This window comes from Camelus ferus, chromosome 3 (assembly GCF_009834535.1).
Source record: "Camelus ferus isolate YT-003-E chromosome 3, BCGSAC_Cfer_1.0, whole genome shotgun sequence".
Lineage (NCBI taxonomy): Eukaryota > Metazoa > Chordata > Mammalia > Artiodactyla > Camelidae > Camelus > Camelus ferus.
This window is the reverse complement of record NC_045698.1, coordinates 61,689,196-61,711,055: the sequence shown is the minus strand read 5'-3', so window position 1 is coordinate 61,711,055 and position 21,860 is coordinate 61,689,196. Positions and strand designations below refer to the sequence as shown.

The 21,860-nt window shown below is 33.4% G+C and overlaps 1 long non-coding RNA gene across 1 annotated transcript in view; it reads right to left on the bottom strand.

Annotated features, from left to right (window-relative positions):
- Positions 1–5,335: 5,335 nt before the first annotated feature.
- LOC116662252 overlaps positions 5,336–21,860 on the bottom strand; it is a 288,950-nt gene continuing 272,425 nt past the window's right edge. Inside the window, exons 4-5 of the long non-coding RNA XR_004318288.1 lie at positions 16,583–16,757; positions 5,336–6,515 (exon numbers count right to left, since the gene is read on the bottom strand). This is a non-coding gene — a long non-coding RNA (uncharacterized LOC116662252). The remainder of the gene's footprint in view (positions 6,516–16,582; positions 16,758–21,860) is intronic.

Genomic DNA, 21,860 nt, shown 5'->3' with positions numbered 1-21,860 from the left:
AAATTTGCATACTGAGTGCTGACTTTTCCTACTTAATTATACATTAAAAGTGTCAAGAGCGCTTGCTGCCTGGCATTATCTGCGGCAGAAAGGTTTGTGGCTGGACGGTGATGGTATTAATCATTAAGAGCCCCCAAGTGCTGCTGGGTAATATCTGGGGAGTAGAGTGGCTCTCATTTTAACACTAGAGAGCAGAAGTGCTTTTGTAAAATGACCCAGAGCAAAAACAAAATAAATGACCTAAAACATTCCGGTGTATTGTAATGCTTTGCTCTTTCAGTAAAAATATGCTTTGGCGGATAGGTTTACTATTAACTATTCATTTTCTGTAAATTAAAACACTATGAATCCACTAGTAGCAAATTGGTGGTCTCTGCCTAGACTCGAAAACAACATATTGTGGTTGAATACATAATGGTGACTCGGTAGCAGACATTCCAATATACGCCAACTCAAATGTGTTACTTTACAAGTGAAAGCTAGGAAATTTAGTATACCATTAATACCGTGATTGATGTTGCTCATTGCTTTTCTACTTAAATCTTTCAAGAATAAGCATCTATGTTTCACTGAACAACATGGAGTGCAACTAAACACAGAATACGGTTAAAAATAATGGAACTTCATTGGTACACTCTAATGGTTAGATTTCAATATTATGGAATTTTCAGTGATGAAAAAATTATGATGGTAAAATTTTTAAGGACAAAGCATGATTGGGAGTCACAGCAATGAAAGAGTTAACAAGAACCTGTTTGTAAATTGTGTATCAACTATGCCTTCTTTCATGTCAGAACCCAAACTTAGTGCATTTAATATTCAAATTCATTTTCAAATGCTTGTCCATTAACATAATATATGCCACTTTGCAAGCCTGGTCAGAGAAATCTGTAACTAAATAATTTTCAAGTTTCCTTCATATCAGATGCATTATATGCAGTGTGAAATTATTTCCCCATTCAATTCCTTTGCTGAACAGCAGAAAAGCAACACACAATATTGTAGATATCACTGCAAGTGCATACATTCTTTAGGAGCTACTATATATGCAGGAAAATTTATAATTGCTAATTTTTAAGTGAGCATTTATTTGTATAGCTTGTGTATAATTATAAGGTTAATATGCAATTGCAATACAGTATTACTTTAAACTTAAAAAAGAGGAATGTATATAAATATGTATATACATGTATATATAAATATATATGCCATATACATGGCATAATATATTTATGTAAATGTTATAAATAACTCATTTATGTTTTCAGTTAAATATGCTGTGCTTTTAATGATGCCATCATTAAATGGACTTGTTTGTTGTCACATGAAAATAACTTAATAGTGGAAAACAAGTATCTAATTTAAATACTTAATGTTGGAAAACACCAAAATAATCCACATATTTGGTGACAATTGAGTTAAAATTTTTAAATGTTGAAACCAATATTATACGTTTATATATCTTGTGTTTCTCAAATATTATATCTTTAAATCTACATTTACATTCTCTCTGGCCCTTTATAGCCATGGTCCTTCATTCTAGTTACAAATTTTAAATGGGCAAATAGCTTTTCTCACCAGGAAAGAATAAAAAAATGTTGTAAATAATGATGATCATGATACAAAGACACAGCCTATTTTAACACTATGTCCTAGTCACTATGCTAAATGGTTTATATGTATTGATTTTATCCTTACAGTAATCTGATGAGACAAATATATGATGACTTCACTAAAGCTAACAATTTTAAGTAACCAATCTAAGGTCACAGATCTAAGGGCAGAGTTCAGCATCACAAAAAGATCTCCCCTCTGAAGTGATGTTCCCAGTGATTTCGCTGAATTACATAAGTTTATAATATTCCACAGACTTCTAGAGGTACATATGCTGTGGTGAAAGGAAACAGCATTTTGAATCTGACTGATAAGGTGAAATTCGAGTCTATCACCTACTGATTCTGTGACTTTGGGCAATTTACTTAAATTGCGCTCTTTTCTCATTTGTTTCATGTGGTTGCTGGAAGAAGTAAGAACTGGTCACATCACACTATCTAAGTAATAAACATGACTTGTCCTGTCCCTATTAGATATAAAACACTTGTTAACATGTGACCCTTCAATGAGGATTAAGCCCTCCTTCATCAGCTTTGTTCACTATGGTTCACCAAACACCGACAACAAAACTGGGCAATTTGTAGGAACTCACAATTACCCATGAGTCTGTGTGAAAGTAATGTCTTATAATGTTGAGTCCTGCAACTTCCTCTCCCTAGTATTCACAGTCCAACTAGAATCTGTGCTTCTTTTAGAAAAACATTACCTGTCTTTTCTCCTCTACTGCTCCTCCAATGCATTCCTACTCTATGTCCAGGATCGGGGCACTTCTGATGCCCCTTTCTCAACCTGATTAGTGGAAACTGAAGTAACAGCCAAGGCGAATATATGTTCATAATCTAATCAAAGCTAACAGAGTTAAACCCAGAGAGAAAACCCGGACTTGACTATGATTTTTCACTAACAGTACATTCTCTAATATGTAGGTATATAACAGTTTTAACGTAACAGTTGATAACCTTATCCAAAGACAAAAACCAAAATTTCCCCAGAGTACTTAATATTTGCTTGCAACATTTTGGATGGTATTTGATATTGCAAACTTTAGGACTGCAGTAGATTTTTCCTGGCACTGGATTTCATTACATATTTTTAAAAGAAAAAAATCTTCAATGTGTGAATCGAAATTCAAATAATCACACATTGAAATAAACATATGCATGTATGAGTCATATAAACATAAAGTTCATTTATATACATACTCCACACAGCTTTACTTGCTTCATTATATGGAGTAGCTCCAAATGCATGTGGCCTTTCAAGGATACACACATTCCAATATATATATAAAATCTACAGTTCAGAAGCTCTCTACTTGTTAAAAAATTAGAAAAACTCATTTACTTGGCTCTTACAGGATTCATTAACCTTTGTCTTCTTTTAAGAAACCAGGAACTGTTCTAAAACTGACATTGTCATTAAAAACCAATAGGAAGCCACCATTTTTAAATTAAAGTCATTAGATAAGTTTTTCAAGAGTTAAAAAAAGATTAGAAAAAAAATTCAAATGAGAAAAATAATTTTGCTTTGGGTGTAAAAAGGCCCCAAGAGGAATTCTTCAAGTTTTGTTGGAAAGTACTCTTTTACTATCAGAATATCTGTGAAATTTCAACCTCGAGTGTTTTGAAAGGATTTAACTGTTTCATGCTTCAAAATGAAACAATTCTTCAGTAACAATTATACGATTATCACGTATAAGAAAAATATCACACGATAGGCTAACAAATATTTTCCAGTGACAAAGTTCTAAGAACCACAGTAATATTTCATGGTTTGTTAATACTTAATTAATTTATAATTATACATCAGTATAATTGTACTTCCACTATCATCAAGGAAACAGAAGAATCCTCTTACCTTGATTTTTGAGAATATAATTCTTTAGGTAATAAAATAAACCAAGTATATAATTCTTTATAAGTGCACTGACATCTTTTCCTATTGTCCAAATGGTGTCATATTTATTCTCACCCTTTTGCCTAGATATGTCCACACCACAGCTTTCCATTGAGAGAAATGACATATGTAGATAAAGAAGAGTTAAGAATAGGATTGGTAGTTGTGATGTGTTAAGAACATGAAGTTAACTCTCACCATAGTCTCACGACTACCATTCTTTAATGCACTAAACTTAGTAATACTGGACATGACTTTGCAATGTAATTTCTACTATTTCTCTTTCATACTTAGCCAGAAAAACACATCAGCTCTAGAATTGTAATAATGATCCCACCATTAACTCCCTGTATTCACATTATGCTGTCCTACAGCCTTCAAAGAAAACATTCTCTCTCTAGGCAGCTCCTCTTTATTTCTGTTTATATACCCACCACCAGATTTTTTTTAATACCACTTCCATCCCCCAACTTCTCATCTCAGAAGCACTCCAGCTTTACACCTTGGTTGCCAATTGTTTTTATGTTCCAGTCAAGAACTACTCTCCCTTACATATGTCTTCTGGCCTTCTCCCATCTCTGAGGGTTTTTAGTATAACTTTGCTCTAAATTGGAGAACTCTCCCACTTGCTACCTGCATATCCAAATTTTACTAACTATGTTCTCAATTGAAAGTGCTATCTCCTTCTCTGGTTTCCTACAGCACTGCCAACACCGTAGCATTATATTTATAATTTACCCCATGGCAGTGTTTTTAGTGTTCACTGTTTGTATGTGTTCTTTCCCAGACTACATTTTAAGTTTCCTAGAAGATGATACTATAATTTATTTTTCTTCATCCACACAGAAACGCCATGGAAAATGACAGTTATATTAACTTCTCTATATCCTTGTCTACACTGAGTAACTTAAGAGATAGTACAATGCTTAGAAAAATTCCTGCTTCACAATCAACATTCAAGAAATTCTGTTTGACTATTAAATAAAAGGAAACTTTCTTTTGATCTATTATTTCTACAACATATAAACTTATTATGCAAATGTACAGAAAATAAATAAAGCAGAGTATCATTTTAAAATATTTAATCCTTCTAAGAACTTGCCATACTTCCAAGAACTTGTGGAATTTAAATAATTACATTATAAATTAATTTTATATAATTAACTATAAAATTTCAATATCTTAAAAGTGGAGTATACCTGCATTAAACTCTTTAGATTAAATATCTTCAGTCATAAAAGAAAGCATAGAATGACTTTTTTCAGAAGGGCTAACTTGGAATATTTATAACTATTTACTATTTTAACAATGAGAAACAAAATCAAACACTTCCAAATAAAATATTTTCAAAGGGTAGAATAGAAATCAAGTACACAGTATTACAACTGGGAAGCTTCTGAAACAACTGAACATGAAATTGTGGATTCATATTCTAAGTGTCATGATCACAAGTTATTTAGTATAGCTCTGTCTATTTCTAAATTTCTGAGTCTGCAAAAGGCAGACATAAGTAGTGAGCAAAGCCTCAAAAAAGTAAGACCAATTGAGATTTCCTGCTATAATGTACAGGGCTTTGGCAAAATAATGCTTTATTAGTCAACCAAGCAGCAATCCCACATTATCAAAATTAATTAATTTATTAAAGAGAGAGTAATAAAATCAGTATTTTGACAGAGTTGTTTTATTTTTGCCTGAGTGGATAATTTGTTAAAAATCTAATATTATAAAAATAAAAACTATAAGATAGTCTTTTTAATTAATGGGAATTAATTTTTTATTCTCTAAATTTGACATATGAAAAGAGAGAGGGAGAGTGAAGAGAAAAAGAGAGAAAATAAAGGAGAGAAAGAATATCAATGAGATTATTGTTAAATGTAATAAAAACTTATAATTGACATGAGTAATACCAAGACAAAAGTTAGTCACAGATTTTTTTTAAATGTAAGGTTAAACATCAAGAGTGACTTCTCCGCAGGGTTTCAAGCTTTTCCTTTAAGTGGGCATTACTAAAGTTTATTTAAAATTCAAAAACTATTCTTCCCTACACACACCTAATGGTTTAATAAGAATATAGAAAATAACATTTCACAAAATACCTAAGACTATAGCCACTCTCCCAAGTATATTAAATATAGTAGTAGTATCCATATTTCTATATTATATTTTAGCTTGTGTATCAGTACCATAAATTTACTAAGTTCTGAACATAGTTCAGGACTATTGGTCAGAAGAACATGTAGTCTAGTCTGTTATTTAACATGATCAAGAAGTAAAGTACTCTAAAAGAACATTACCATTAATTCCTTATATGTGTGGATAGTGCTCTCAGCTTAAGTCATTGCCTTCTACCAGCAACTTTCAAGACACATGCAAGCAAGCATATTTAATAAACTGGCAAAATTTCATTTGTATGTATGCAGAGAAGAATTCTGGGAAAGAATTTAAATTATGTCCACTCTGGGTTCCAGCTATATCTAAATTGTCTTGTAAACAGTGGTGCCAGACATGATGACCCTAAATCAGCATCATATCCTCAGTCATTTCAGTTGAGAGGCACTCTGAGTATAAAATGGTAGCTGTTGATTGAATCCATTGCCAGTACAGCCCCTGGATACAGGATTAGTTCTTGGGCAAAAGACAACTAAGTGAAAATCAGAAAGCTGCAATACATAGTGAACACAGCAGTATTATCTCAAGATCCCTTAATAGTGCCATTGTTGACAAAAATTGGGAGAGAGAGTTCTCCCAATTCCACTGTAGGCCACATTCGAGTTTGGCTCCAAGGCAGTCATTAATAGAAAGGGCTGCTGTGAGCATTTCAGTGCAGCAGAGGAACAGTGGACATGTCCACTGTGCTGAGCAGAGTAGTTCTGGGGTAGCAGCAGGGTCCATAAGGATTCCAAAGAACAGGAAGGTGGCTGTTGCCTCAGGAGCTGCGGTTCAGCAATAGAAAATATCAGTGTTGGGCCAGTAGGTGATGACTCATTTCTGAGCAAATGTGAGACCTACCTGGGAAAACAGAGAAATGCTGAAGGAGAATCTGTACTTCTGCCATTTACTAGCTATATGACACTGAGCAAGTGAGGAATCTCTTCCATGTCTCAGTTTCCTCATATGTAAACTAGAGATAATATTATCATTGTCGATGAGAGGATTGAGTTAATATACTTGTTGGACATATACAAGTATTATGTCATGCTATTGTTTATATTCTTTCTCTAGTAATTTAAGTGATAATTCCAAAAACCATAAGATACTGGAGAAGAAAACTGTAGATACAAAGAAATAGAGATAGCCCATGCTTTTGGATTGGAATAATTAATATTGTCAAAATGGCCACACTCCCCAAAGCAACCTACAAATTCAATGTAATCCCTATCAAAATGCTAATGGCATTTTTCATGGAGCTAGAACAAATCTAAAATTTGTGAGGAACCACAAAAGACCCTGAATTGACAAAGTAATGCTGAGAAGAAAGAACAAAGCTGGAGTAATCAACCTCCCATACTTCAGACTACCCTAAAAATCTACAGTAATCAAAACAGCAGAGTACTGATACAGAAAAAGAGATACCGAGGTCAATGGAAGAGAATACAAAGCCCACACACATACAGTCAATCTACAACAAAATAGGCAAGAACATACAGTGGGAAAAGACAATCTCTTCAATAAGTGGTGCTGGGAAAACTGGACAGCTATATTTAAAACAATGAAATTAAAACATTTCCTCTTACAATATACAAAAATAAATTCAAAATGGATTAAAGACTTAAATGTAAGACCTGAAACCATAAAACTCTTAGGAAAAAAAAAAATAAGCAGAACACTCTGACATAAATTGTCACAATATTTTCTTAGATCTGTTTACTAAGGCAAAAGAAATAAAAGCAAAAATTAACAAATAGGACCTAATTAAATTTAAAAACTTTGCACAGCAAAGGAAACCATTGACAAAACAAAAAGACAACCTACAGAATGGGACAAAATATTTGCAAATGATGTGACTGACAAGAGGTTAATATTCAAAATATATAAACAGATCATACAACTCAATACCAAAAAACAACCCAATCAAAATATGAGCAGAAGACCTGAATAGATTTTTTTTCCAAAAAAGACATGCACATGGCTAATTGGCATATGAAAAGATGCTCAATATCACTGAAGAAATGCAAATCAGAAAAACAAGTAGATGTTGTCTCACACCTGTTAGAATGGCTATCATCAAAAAGTCTACAAATAAGAAACGGTGGCAAGGATGTGGAGAAAAGGGAACCCTTGTACTCTTGGTGGAAATATAAATTGGTACAGCTACTATGGAAAATAGCATGGTGGTTCCTCAGAGAACTAAAAATAGAACTACCATACGATCCAGCAATTCCACTACTGAGTAGATGCCCCCCAAAAAACACAAACACTAATTTGAAAAGATATGTGTACCCCAATGTTCATAGCAGCACTGTTTATAATAGCAAAGATACAGAAGCAACCCAAGTGCCCATTAACAGATGAACAGCTAAAGAAAATGTAAATATCACACACACACAAGACACACCACACACACAAAGGAATACTACTCAGACACGAAAAAGAATGAAATTCTGCCACTCGCAGTAACATGGATAGACCTAAAGAATATTGTGCTTAGTGAAGTAAGTCAGACATAGAAAGACAGATATATATGATATCACTTATATGTGGAATCTGAAAAATAACACAAACAAATGTATATACCAAAAAGAAATAGACTCACAGATATAGAAAACAAACTAGTAGTTACCACAGGGGAGAGGGAATGGGAGGAGGCAAATTAAAAGGTATGAGATTAATAAATATAAACTACTATATATAAAATCAATAAGCAACAAGGATATATTGTATAGCACAAGAGACTATAGCCATTATCTTATAATAATTTTAATGGTGTATAATCTATAAAGTTACTGAATCACTATGCTGTATACCTGAAGCTAATACAACACTGTAAATCAGTTATACCTCAATTTAAAAAAATTAAAAATAAAACTACAAAAAAAGAAAAAAGAAAAAATTCAGAATCTCGCAATACCTTGGGAGACAGTGCAATATAGTGGAAAGAGCATGAACCTGGGAGTTTTTAACTAAATTAATGGCTATTTGACTGGGGGCAACTTGCATAAAATCTCTTAGTTTCCTTATCTATAAAATAATTATATTAAATCTTTTATCATGATAAAATATCTAAACTATCAAATAATACTAACCAAAATTTATTGAGCAACTATGTTCCAAGCATTGGTTTAAGGGGTTTAATGTGTTAACTCATTTAATGCTTCCTCAATAGAATATTATGAGGTAGATAAAATTATTATCTGTTTTTCAGAAAAAGTAACTGAGGCATAAATCACCCTTCTAAGTCTCCACAAGTAAGTGACAGAAGCAGCATTTGAATGGAGCTTCTGACTTAAAAATCAATAGCCTTAGACAGTGTATAATACCACCATTCAGTGTTTGGAAAATTGTAAGTGTTTATTAAGTGGCAGCTGCTATTATCATCTGGATCATCACAAATAATGATTATCATTATCCTATAGATGTGCAGAAATATTGGTGAATAAAGTACCGGGCATAAAAATCTATTTACTGCATATATATTTAGAATCACATTAATAGTTGATAGATTTTTAAATATTTAATAATACAGCACACAATTTTTATTTTTTGGTAAAATATTATTTTAACAGTACTATTTAGGATCACATTTTTCATGTTTGGTCAGATTTTTTTTAAAGCTTTTCTTTAAAAAGAAAAAAGTTTCAGATTTGGCCCAAAATTCATAGAGACCTAACAAATTCAGAGAGACCAAATCACATGTACTCTCCCTCTATGAGTTCATTAACTTTAAATGGATTAAATTTGTTGGCATAACTCCTTGCAATGAGAAAAAATCTTTTTATACACTTCTAGAATTTGTCATTTTAAATCTTAAACAATCAGGTTAATACAATAGAGGTTTTCTTGAGTAAGCAAAATACTATGCTAAATCATGTTTCTTTGAGGGTTCAGGGGGTTTACTGGTCAAACTCTGTGGCTAGACTTTTATTTTTTGTTTTTTTCATTCCATGGTCAAGTTTCATTTTTTTCCAGGTTTATTGAGGTATAGTTAACAGTAAAATTATAAAATACTTAAAGCCCACATCATGGTGGTTTTCTATATATATACACATTGTGAAAGGACTCCCACCACCTAGTTAATTAACACATCCATCACCTCACATATTTACTTTTTTTTTTTTTTGAGTTATAGTCAGTTTACAATGTTGTGTCAATTTCTGGTGTACAGCACAATTATATTTACCTTTTTCTAATGAGACCATTTAAGTTCTACTCTCTTCTAACAAATTTCAATTGTATAATATAAACACAGTACTATGAACTATAGTTACCACGTTTGACATTAGATCCTCAGACCTTATTCATCTTATAGCTGAAAGTTTACACCCTTTTACCATGTTTTAATAAAAAAATTGCATCTCTATGTTGAATGCATTTCTCTCTAAAATCATCCTAACTCTATGTGAATAAGATCTCATAGAAACGGTGACTATTTCAAAGTAATCAGTGGATAAAGATGATCTTGGATCAACCTAACAAAGATTCTAATTAGTTATTGCTTTATAAACATACATTATTATGAGTTGTTTTTCTTTTAGAAGTCATAAAAAATTGTCAGAGTCATCAAAAGGTGTTCTAGTTATTAAGATTGAGCATTATATAGTCACACATTTTCATGCTAAATTACAATCAAGTGTAATAATGACTTTAGATTTCTGAGCTTTAATTTGACTTTAAAATTATAAATTTTATAAGATATATTTTAGTTATTGATTTAACTCTTTAGAAAATGACATATGAATCAAGAAGAATTATCCAAACATTATTTTTCATGTAAGTTGTTAGCTAAAATATTAAATTTAGATTTTAGATTGTAATTATTTTGATAATGTTGGTATTTAGAAAATGTCATTTAAACAAATATCCCTCAAAGTGGAAAATATTGATGTAAACATAATTCAGTATATTAAATTTTATACTATTTATATTCTTAGAGTTCATAATCTACATAAGGTAAATTTAATCACAAATTGGTCTAAAGTAGTCCATAAAATAATTTTAACCCATATTAACTTTAACTTTATCCCTGCCTATTTTGAGTAACATTTATTACAACAAAATTCTTCTAAAGAGAAAGGAGACAAACTTCTTAATAGTTATTCTAATCCAGTTTGAACTTTCTGTACACATACTCACAAACACGTAAGACGTTTTTCCTACCTAAATTTTGGTCCAGAGAATTATTTCTTATTAATACTTAAAACAAAAAATAGATAACATATCAAACTTTGTATTTAAAAGCTTTTTTTTTTTTTTTTTGGCTGGCTGCTTTGTTGGCACTAAAGTTAAAGAAGTTAATGCCAAATTCTCCATTTTAAAGCAACTTGTACAGATTGCCATTTTTCCTATTTGAATTCAATTTTTATATTGGGGAATATGTTATTAAAAATCAGACTTGATTAATATTTGAAGCTTCTAATACCACAGTGAATTCAGGAGTGCCCCTGTCTCCCAACACCAGCACCCTGGGGTGACTCACACAGCTGACCGTGGAATACATTACCAGGCTCCCATACACAAGCTTGGCATTCTGTCGTAATCATTCTTTTCTTAGCACAAATTTGTAGGTCTCTGTGATATGAAGCTATTGGTAGTTCTGCCTATACTCAAATGAAGTGATACTGAATTTCTATTATGCATGTGCCTTGGAAACCTCACAGCTCTCCATAAAGATTTTATTCACACAGCAGATTTGTTGTGACTTAGATAGTTTCAGACAATTTTAGATTTGAATGGACATGGCAGGATTTGACAGTATAAAAGAAATATCAGGAAAAAGAAACATGCAGAAGCAAATGATACATTAAGCAACCTACAGCACAAAGCAAACTGTATTGTAGTAAACAAAACCAGCAAGTACATCTTTGAAGGACCTCTCATGGGGGCTAATCTTTTCATGTTGCATATATGAGTTGGTGATGGAATTTTTCAAGTCCTTTCATCCTACGAATTAAGTTTTGATAAAGCCTTGTTCCTTATATAACCTTCATATTTTTGAAATAAATTGTTCATAATAAGACAGATTCTAGTTTTCATTTATCTTCCCAATGGTCTAGGCCACAAATACAAAAGGGAAAATAAACACAGTTGCAAACAAACATTTATTTCTCAACTAAAATTGAGAAGATTTAATTGGAAAAAGAAGAAGAGTAATTTTTAGTGGAAATATGAAGTGTGGAGTTCAAATAACAGTGAATTAATTCATGGCAAAAGGTGGGGAGAAATGAGTTAATATATTTAGGGCAAATAACAGATTTAATATAAAGTTTCCTTCATTATTGAGAGTGTACTATACATCAGGCATAATTTAGACACTTTAGAAATAACACTGAACAATGCAGACAATATCCATTATTTCATGAAGCTTATTTACTAATGGAGGAGATAGTAAATAAAGAAGTAAATAAATTAGAAAAAAGAATAATGCCAGGTAGTAATAAATGCTATGAAGAATAATATAAACTAGACTGATGGAACTGAATCTATCTGTGATAGTAACAGGGTACGGGGAGGCAGCTACTTTACCTTTGGTGACTAGGAAAGACCTCAGAAGAGAGGTCATGTGAGCTGAGATATGAATGACAAAAAGAAGCTAGCCATATGAAGGCCTGTGGGCTTCTGGATTGACATACAGCAAATGCAAGCTTCTTTTTAGGCTAATGTTGCTATCAGAAGGGATTTCTTCTTATCACACGCATTTATATTACTTGAAAAATAATTCACCTCTGGACAGTATGAAGGTTCCTCAAGAAATTAAAAACAGAACTATCATATGATACAGCAATAACCACTTCTGATTATAGATTCAAGACAAAAGAAATTATTATTTCAAAGAGATATCTGGGCTCCCATGTTCACTGCAGCATTATTCTTGATAACCAAGGTGTGGAAATAACCTAAATGTCTAATAATGAGTGAATTGTTTAAAAAATTATATATATGTATGTATACATATATATATGTGAAAAAATGGTATTTTATACACACACACAGATGCACACAAACACACATATAAATACAGTGGGATATTACTCAGCCTTGAAAAAGAAGGAAATCCTGCCATTCGTGACAACATGGATGAATGTGGAGAGCATTGTGCTAAATGAAATAAGTCAAAGAAAGACAAATACTACATCATAGTAGCACTTTTAGACTTACATGTGGAATCTTAAAAAAAAAAAGGCAAATATGTGAAGTGGTAGGTGAATTAGTTTAGTAGATTATGGGATCCTTTCACAATATCAAATATCCTTTCACATATATCAAATCATCACTTTAAGTACTTCAGATATATTATGACTTTGTCAGTTATACCTCAATGAAGTTAAAAAAATGTTCGTATGAACATATACACACAAATATTTCAATTTTGGAAGAAAAGTTGGATAGAGATTAAGGGAGAAAGAGGAGAAAAACAGAAAGGAAAATATGTAGTAGCTATACTGAGAGAAGCCAAAACACATTTGTCCCAATAGATGTTAAGAACCTGATATACCTAAGCAAAAACAAGATAAATAGCACATCAACCATGTATTTTTGGAAGCTTTAGTTCTGACCCCAAATCAATCATTTTTTTTTTTACCATAGTCATTCTCTAATTTTACAAATAATGTTAATGTATTTGATTTCTATGAGTATCCATTTTATGTGAATTATTTAATGTAACCACAACACTTTAGTTCTGCCGACATCCTTCAAGAACTGCACTCTGAGCATTCTCCTCCCTCTAATCCTCTCTAGCCTAACTTCCCAAAATTCCTGTGATACCCTGGCTCTCTCATGTTGCAAAGGAGGACTATATGATGTATTATATCATACTAAGATATTAACTATTTATTTATCATATTTGAAAAGAAGTGAAATAAAAGGTAACTGTTAATACAAAATAACATGTCTACATATAGGATTTCAGTCATCCTCTAACCCTGCTGGAGAAGATATATTTCTAAGTAAAATACCATTTTATTACTCTTCAAAAACACTATTATTCATCCTGCATGTAAACCTGGTTTTGAATATAAATTTGGGATTGTTCTGATCCAGAAACTTCGAGGTAACCATCATCAGTCTGAAGGACCTCTAGAATGCCCAAGTTTATAGATAAATTCAAATGTGAATTAAATTGTATCTCTGATATACATTTGATGCTCCCCTTGAAACTGCCTTTACATTCAAGTAATTTTTATGACATTAATAATTCATAAGGTCTTTGAGGGCAAGAACAACACCTATCCCAATCATGTCTTATTTTTATTCCCCACTAGTATAGGATTTGGAATTGTCAATGGGTCATGCTAGAGGAAAAGTACTGGATAATGTTAGGGAGGAGGGTGGTTAATGTGATCAGGCCATGTGTGTCTCCTAATCGGCACTTATCAAAATTATGCTCCTACCTTCCTACCAAGACTCAAAGATAGGGATGCAATTTTTTTTTTAACTCAAACTTTAGATTCTTCTTTGGAGTAAAACAGGCTCTTCACTGTTTACAAGGTTATTTCTGAGTTGCAAATATTCTGTTTTTTAGGGATGCCTTTTTTTTTTTTTTTTTTTTTTTGATGATGATGTATCAAAGAGATGGCTGTCAAGTTCTTGAGAAAGACATTCCTGGGTTGTAAAACTGGCAAAAGGTGGGAGAAGGTTTTCATATAAAGGAGTAGAGAAAGAATTTACAGTTGAAAGTTGTTTAAAGTAATTGCTCCATGAAAAAAAAGATCAGAAGCCTATGGTCAGAAAGAAATCTGTCTAAAGTTTAGTCAGGCTGAGGGGAAACTTAAGTCTATCTCAGTCAGAATGTGGTACTTGCTTAATAAATATTTTCTGAACAAATGGATCAATTTCCCTGCAAAATATTTTAGGAGTCTAGCCAGACTTTGAAATCTTTCAATCACAACATATCTGAACAAATCATTGTAAAAGAAATGCCATGCTTAGATTATTAATTCCATAAAATCTAAAGCTAAAACTGTCACATAATTATATTTCCATATATTCTAATACTCAGCATATAGCATATACTGATGGTAATTAATAGCATAAATGCATACATAATGTCAGAAGCTCAGATCTTTTGGGTTTCTATTAAATTCTTGCTTGTTTTTAGGTTTCCTTTTTTTCCCACTTTACTGTGTTAATTTGGGAGGAAGGGAGGTTGGGCATTCAATTATGAGATACTTTAGGACTAGGGTGATTTTAACTCTCATTTGAAATGAATAATTTTTCAACAAAAGCTAATGGAGAGGAAGAAACTCACTTTATTAAAGTGATCACTCAAGCCAAAAGTATTTTATTTGCCCTTCTCCACTGAGAACTCTGCCCAATTACTTAATTAAATCTGAAATTATCAAATAGAGTGCACTCTCCAGGGTACAGTAGTCAAAAAAAAAATTCAAAGAATGAATGTTTATTTTGGCATGTTAAGATTCCCTTACAATCTCAATTCATTGTTTCTTCGAATGAGAGTAGACCTGATGGCAGGGCAAGGAAAGTACCTCAAAAAGCCCTTAAGAGTGATTTACAGTCTCCTTTCTGCCTTAATTCCATGGAACAGAACCCGACATGCCAAGATGTTCAAGCTCTACCCTCCCAGTAGTGCATTTGCCAAGAAACTATGGTAATCTCAAAATCCTACTGATGCTCAAAGACTTTTCATCAGCAGAAAAAAATCAGGAGTAAATACAGAAGTTTTTTTTTCTATTTAGAAGAACTCGGGTTATATGAATAGGTCTCATGCGGGGAGTCTTTGGAAGCTAGGAACTTCAAAGCAGATCACAGACTTCCAGTGGGTTAATCACTTAATGCAAGAGTGGGGAGATGGAATTACCACCATTCAGTCAAGCTAAACTTATCCTTTTCTTTAGAGAGCAAGCAAACGTCCATCTTTTAGTTTCTAACAGTACTCCAGGTGAACACGTGTTTGTGAGGCTGCTTTGCTTGCAAGGCATTTTGTGTAAATCAGAGTGGAAAGAATTTCTAAACAGCTACTAGTAGCATCTCATGCACTACTTCATTCAGGCAGCTTCATCTTTCCCTTTGCTGCAAATCCTAGGTTTTGATCATTAAAACACATCTACTTGACATTTAACAGAAAACAAAAGAGCGGCAAGATTATACAGGGTTAGGACAGAAAGAAAACTAGACTGGTTGACTACAAAAACAATAAGAAAAGAGCTCTGTATACCGATTAAAGTTCTTTAAAATTAGCAGAAATTATCTGATATGCTTAGAAACTAGTTGGATATGGAAGGGATGAGTGTTATTTCCACTGAACTCACATACCATGGTTATCAATGTCTGAAAAATCACATGGCATGATTAGAAATGAATATGTGGAAAATCCATAAACCTTTGGGAAAAAGGCCATGTATTCCAGCTTCATGGTTTGGTGATATATTGGTAACAGTAATAATAATAGAAGTTAATCAGAAAATCCTCAGACAAGTGCTTGGATAGGAGCCAGGGGTAGGCTGTGGATAGACACCATCTTCCTGGTGACTATGTGATATTTTTGATCCCTCAGATGATGCTCATGAAGGATCAAACTGAGTTTAATAACAGTTCATAAATACCTACTGAGAATGACCAAGAAAAAAAAAGAAAGAGAAGCATCCATTAGCTGTATTACTGCTAGAACTGCAATGGAATTGTAATGAAAATAGTAGTTGTGTGACAATGTAATATAAAATCAAAAAGTATATGGTATTATCATTTTATATGTTTAAATTATAAATGTTTATAGTTTATTATATATAACTGTATTATTTATTATGTACAGAATATAAATGAAAAATTAAAGTGGAAATAGAGTAGAGGGCCTGTGCCTGGTACTTATTCCACAGATGTTTTATTAGTTAGGGTAAAGGCTAAACTATTATAATAGAGACCCAAACAATTCAGTGGCTTAAGACAAAAGTTTACTTACCTCTTACAGAATAGTCCCGATAGGAGTAGTCCTGGCTGGATGGCTATCTGGATGGCTCTTCCCCACAAGGTCATTCAGGGACCAGGTTTCTTCCACCTCGTTGCTCCACCACACCACTCGTGTTGTCCTTATTTGAACACTGGAAATGGAGTCCCTGCCACATCTGTCTTCAAGCCTTTGAGAAGGAAAAAGAGATAAGCCAGCATATTCCACCTTGTCTTTAAAAGAGATGACCTAGAAACTTCACACATCATTTCTGCTTATACGCAAATAACCCAAATTCAATCCCATGAGCACTCCTACTGTATTAGTTTCCTAGGGCTGCGGTAAGGAAGTACCACAGACTGAGCGGTTTAACAACAGAAACTAATTTGCCTCACAATTCTGAAGGCTAGATGTCTGAGACCAAGGTATCAACAGGGTGGGTTTCCTCTGAGGCTTCTCTCCATGGCTTGTAGACGGCTGCATTCTTCCAGTTTCCACATGGTCTTTCTTCTATATATTCCCGTGTCCTAGTCTCCTTTTCTTTTAAGGACACCAGTCATATTGGATTAGGGCCCCTGCTAACCTTAATCGCTTCTTTAAAAATTGAATATCCAAATGTAGTCACATTCTGAGATACGGGGGTTAAGAACGTCAACAAATAAATTTTGAGAGGACACGATTCAGCCCATAATACCTAGCTGCAAAGGAGACTGAGAAATGTAGTTTGTAGTTGGATGTCCATTTAGCTAAGTAAAATGTAGTCCTGTTTCTAAAACGAAAAAGAGGAGAATAGATATTAAGGAATATTTAGAAACATCTGTCACATTATTCTAGAATTACTAAGCACAAGGCCAAGTGCATACTACGTAAAAACTGACCAAGAAAAGAATAGGAAGGATATATAATTGGTAATGAAACTCAAAAGCAGTTGAGCCCCAAGACAGAAATCCTGTTTTTATGTAACTGCCTGGTTGTATTAAATTAACTCAATTTTAGGAGTAGTGAGGCTATTTCAAGTGTGGAGAGTATAATTTAAGATAAATATAGTATCTGCATAGGTTTCTTAAGCATTAGGAGAAAAAGATTTCTTAGGATGTTATAACCAGTCTCCTTTGGCCACCACAAAAAGTGGATATAATAGAGCCATTTATAAAGAGAATTTTATCAATGTGATCACTCCTCTTTTTTACTTAAATGTTTGTTCATGCGTGCCATGCATAAGATTCTCTTAATCTAGAAATAAAGAAAACAAAAGGATTTTGCTAAATGCAATAAAGCCCCGTAGTTTATGTAAGCCTGATATACAAGCAAGCTATAGGAATTGTTGTTTATAAAAATTATCAGGTATACATAAGATGACGGAAGATGGGAAATAAGACTCATGAATTACTGAGCAGAAAAGTTTCTGGCTAAATATTGGTGTTTTTAAATAAACACTCAGATGTGTTCAATGACTTTTTTAATCCCTCCACAAACTTAGATCTGAAGTATAATTCAGGAACCTACATATAACCTTCAATTCATGTTCTCAATTCCCATGGCAATTCTATACCCTGAAACCATAAACATGTGAATATAGTTACAAATAGTTAATTTACGAAATTTATTTGAGTGGATATTTGCAGGTCCCTTTCTGCTGTGACTTGCATCTGGGTACATGCCAGGAGCACCCATTCCTTTCCACTTTACACATACAGGAAGAAAATGGGAGCATAAGGCACTTTTACCAAGAAATATTGTGATTAAAAAATAGTTATACAGCAAAAAACAGTTGCAAACACACAGTATCATTCACTGCTAATGAGTTAAAAGGATACCACAGTGCACATATAAATCACTATACAGTATCTTGCAGTTTATTTAAATTCATTGTGCCTCATTATAACTGAGCTATGCACCTTTAGGTCTGAGTTGATTAGGAATGCGATAGCTCAGAATAGCTTTTAATTCAGAGAAACATGGCCTGACCTTTACCATAATCCTGTGTGAAACACACTATAGTTTAGACATTAATAATGATGCTACCTCTTTTTCATACTGGGGAGATGCTACTTAAAATTTGGTATTATTAGTTAACAGGCTCGAGCCAATACATCAAAACCAAATTACCCTTCTGTGTATAACTACGGTACTTAATTCTGAGTTCTTCATCTCTCGTAACTATTACTTCCTCTTTAAAAATGCTAAAAACCAAAATGTAACAGTGTCATGTCACAGCAATAAGTCACAGATACAAACTAAAGGCACTCCGCCTCACTCCCCGCGGACTGCCACTGTACGCTGTTAAGGATCCGAGCTTCATGATATACGTTCTAACAGCTAAGGCATTGCTTGTCTTTGACCTTTGTATCTCCATTTAAGAATGCCATTTCCTTAAATCACCTTCTGCTAAGTCAACTAGCACAAACAATAGAACTTTCTTACTATTCTCATTCAGAGGCAACAGAAAATACAAATCACAGGTTTAAATGTCCATTTTCTTTTTTAAAAATCATTTTTTGTGTTTATCATCATAAATACAGTAAATAATAAGGGAATACATTTACAGAATTTAATTGATCTAATAGCTCACCAAAGCTCATAATGGAAAATAACATTCCTCTGGGCCACTCATTTCCACCCCTTTTTATCTTTGCCTCCCACTTGCCGGAGGCAACTCATTTTGGCTCTCTTGGCTGTTTCCTCCAGCATTTTTAACTCACATTCCTAAATAATGTGTTTATATTGTTTAAATCTCAATGTTCCAGTTTCAGACATTACATTTTGAGTTTTTGTGATAAAAAATAATATATAGCCCTTTTAGAACACCATACCCTCAAAACCTAAGATGTCCTTTCATGATCAGTTATAGAGATTTCCTCTGTTACTCTTGTCTTCAACCCCCTTTCACAGAATCCCTTTCTTTGAGTTAGAATTTCCTTTGTTTCTGACAAACAGAAACTCAACACAGGGGATCAAACAAAAGAAGAGACTGCTTATCACCAGCGGAAAAAAAACAAACAAAAAAAGGTGATCCAGGAGTACAATGACCCTTGGGTCTCACTGCTTTGAGGTGCTTGCTTTTCATTTCCCAGGACACCAGGTCACAGTGAAAGACTGCTGCCAGAACTTCCACCATTATGTGTCCCCTACAGAAAAGGAAGAGGAAGGGCAAGTCCATTCCCTTTCAGAACATGTACATACTGCCTCTGCTGAAATCCCATAAGCAGCACTTAATCACATGGCCATACCTACTTGCAAGGAGACAGGAAATTGAGGTCTTTATTTCAACAGTTCTACTACTAAAATAGAAGGAAGGAAAACTAGAGTCATACTTTTTGAGGCCTTGCCTCTCTTTAAAAATGTCTTTATTTTTATACTTTCACACTGGACTGAAAGATTGGCAGGGGTACAAAACCAAATTGTAAATGTTTTTTTGTAGAATTTTTAAGGTGTTTCATTGTCTTCTGGCTTCCAGAATTGACACTGAGAAGTCGAAGTCTGTTGTGATTTCTAATTGTTTGTCTGTGATCCTCTTGTACCCCACTCCAGGAGCTTTAAGGATAGTCTCCTTACTCCGGTGTTCTAAAAATGTCACAGTGGCATGCACTATGTGAATCTTGTTCCATTCACTTACTGTACTCAGTTCTAGGAGAGGCTTTCAACCTGGAAATTAAAGTTCACCAATTCTGGAAAATGTTTTTGCCTTATTTCTTTGGTAAATTTTCTCTCCTTCTGAAAGTTGAGCCTTAGCATCAGTCAAAATGAGCTGCATTGTGTTGCAGCAAAAAGCAAACTCAAGTATCTGTGACATAACACAGCAGAGGTTGTTTCACTGACACTACAGGTCCAACAGGGACCAGCTAGGGGTTTGGCTCCACGTTCTCCTTACACAGAGGCTACAGTGACAGAGTCTCCACCCTCCCAAGGACCTCAGGATGGCAGCAGAGGAAAAGCAACATGGTGAGTCACATGCTGGCCATTAAAAACATCCATCCAGAAGTAACTTGCATTTCTATGAAGATTTTATGATTCACAGAAAGTAGCATGTCCATGCCTAACTGCAAAAGCGTGGGAAGTTGTAATCCCACAAGATCCTTGAAAGGAGGATTACCAGAATATAGATTAACAACCCTAAGGATTATAACAGGTCTCCTAGAAGAATACTCTAATTTTAGTTTCACTTTCTTTCCTTTTTCTTGTATTGTTGAGGTTTATCTTATATGAAATAAAGTGCACACAATTTAAGTATATATGTTAATGAATTTTTTCATATGTATATACCCATGTACCATGATCTAAATCAAGATATAAAATATTCCCAACCCCCCAAAGACTTCATCCTGCCCTCTCTCAGTTAGTACTCCCAAAGGTAACCGGGAATCTGACCTCTATCAGCACAGATTAATTTTGCCTGTTTTGAACAAAATTCAAAGAGAAGTATATACTCTTTTGTATCTGAATTCTTTCACTCAGCTATATGTTGGTGAGATGCATCAATGACATTAGATGTAACAAAGTGGTTTTCTTTATTTTACCATTGCATTTGATTATATGAATAATACCTTTTATTTAGTCATTCAACTATTGTTGGACATTAAGGTTATTTCTAGTCTTGGGCTAGTAAGACTAAGTTTCTATAAACTATACTGTACATGTCTCTTAGTGAAAAACATTGAAAACTGAACAGAATCTATTAATTTTAATGAATTTCAATTTTTAATTTTTAAGTAGCTTAAAGGTTAGTGCTTTTTCTGTCCTATTTAAGAAATCTTTGATTATCCAAGTTATTTTTTAATATATATTTTTATTGAAGTTTAGTCAGTTTACAATGTTGTGTCAATTTCTGGTGTACAGCACAGTGCTTCAGTCACATATGAACATACATATATTCGTTTTTATATTCTTTTGCACCATACGTTACTACAAGATACTGACTATTGTTCCCTGTGCTATACAATATAAACTTGTTGTTTATCTATTTTATGTTTAGTAGTTACTATCTGCAAATCTCAAACTCCCAGTTTGTCCCTTCCCACTCCCTTCCCCCCCTGGTAACCATACATTTGTTTTCAATGTCTGTGAGTCTGTTTTTGTTTTGTACATAAGTTTGCCTGTGTGTGTGTGTGTGTGTGTGTGTGTTTTTAGATTCCACATATAAGTAATAGCATATGGTATTTTTCTTTCTTTTTCTGGCTTACTTCACTTAGAATGACATTCTCCAGATCCACCCTTGTTGCTGCAAATGGCATTATTTTATTCTTTTTTATGGCTGAGTAGTATTCCATTGTATAAACATACCACTACTTCTTTA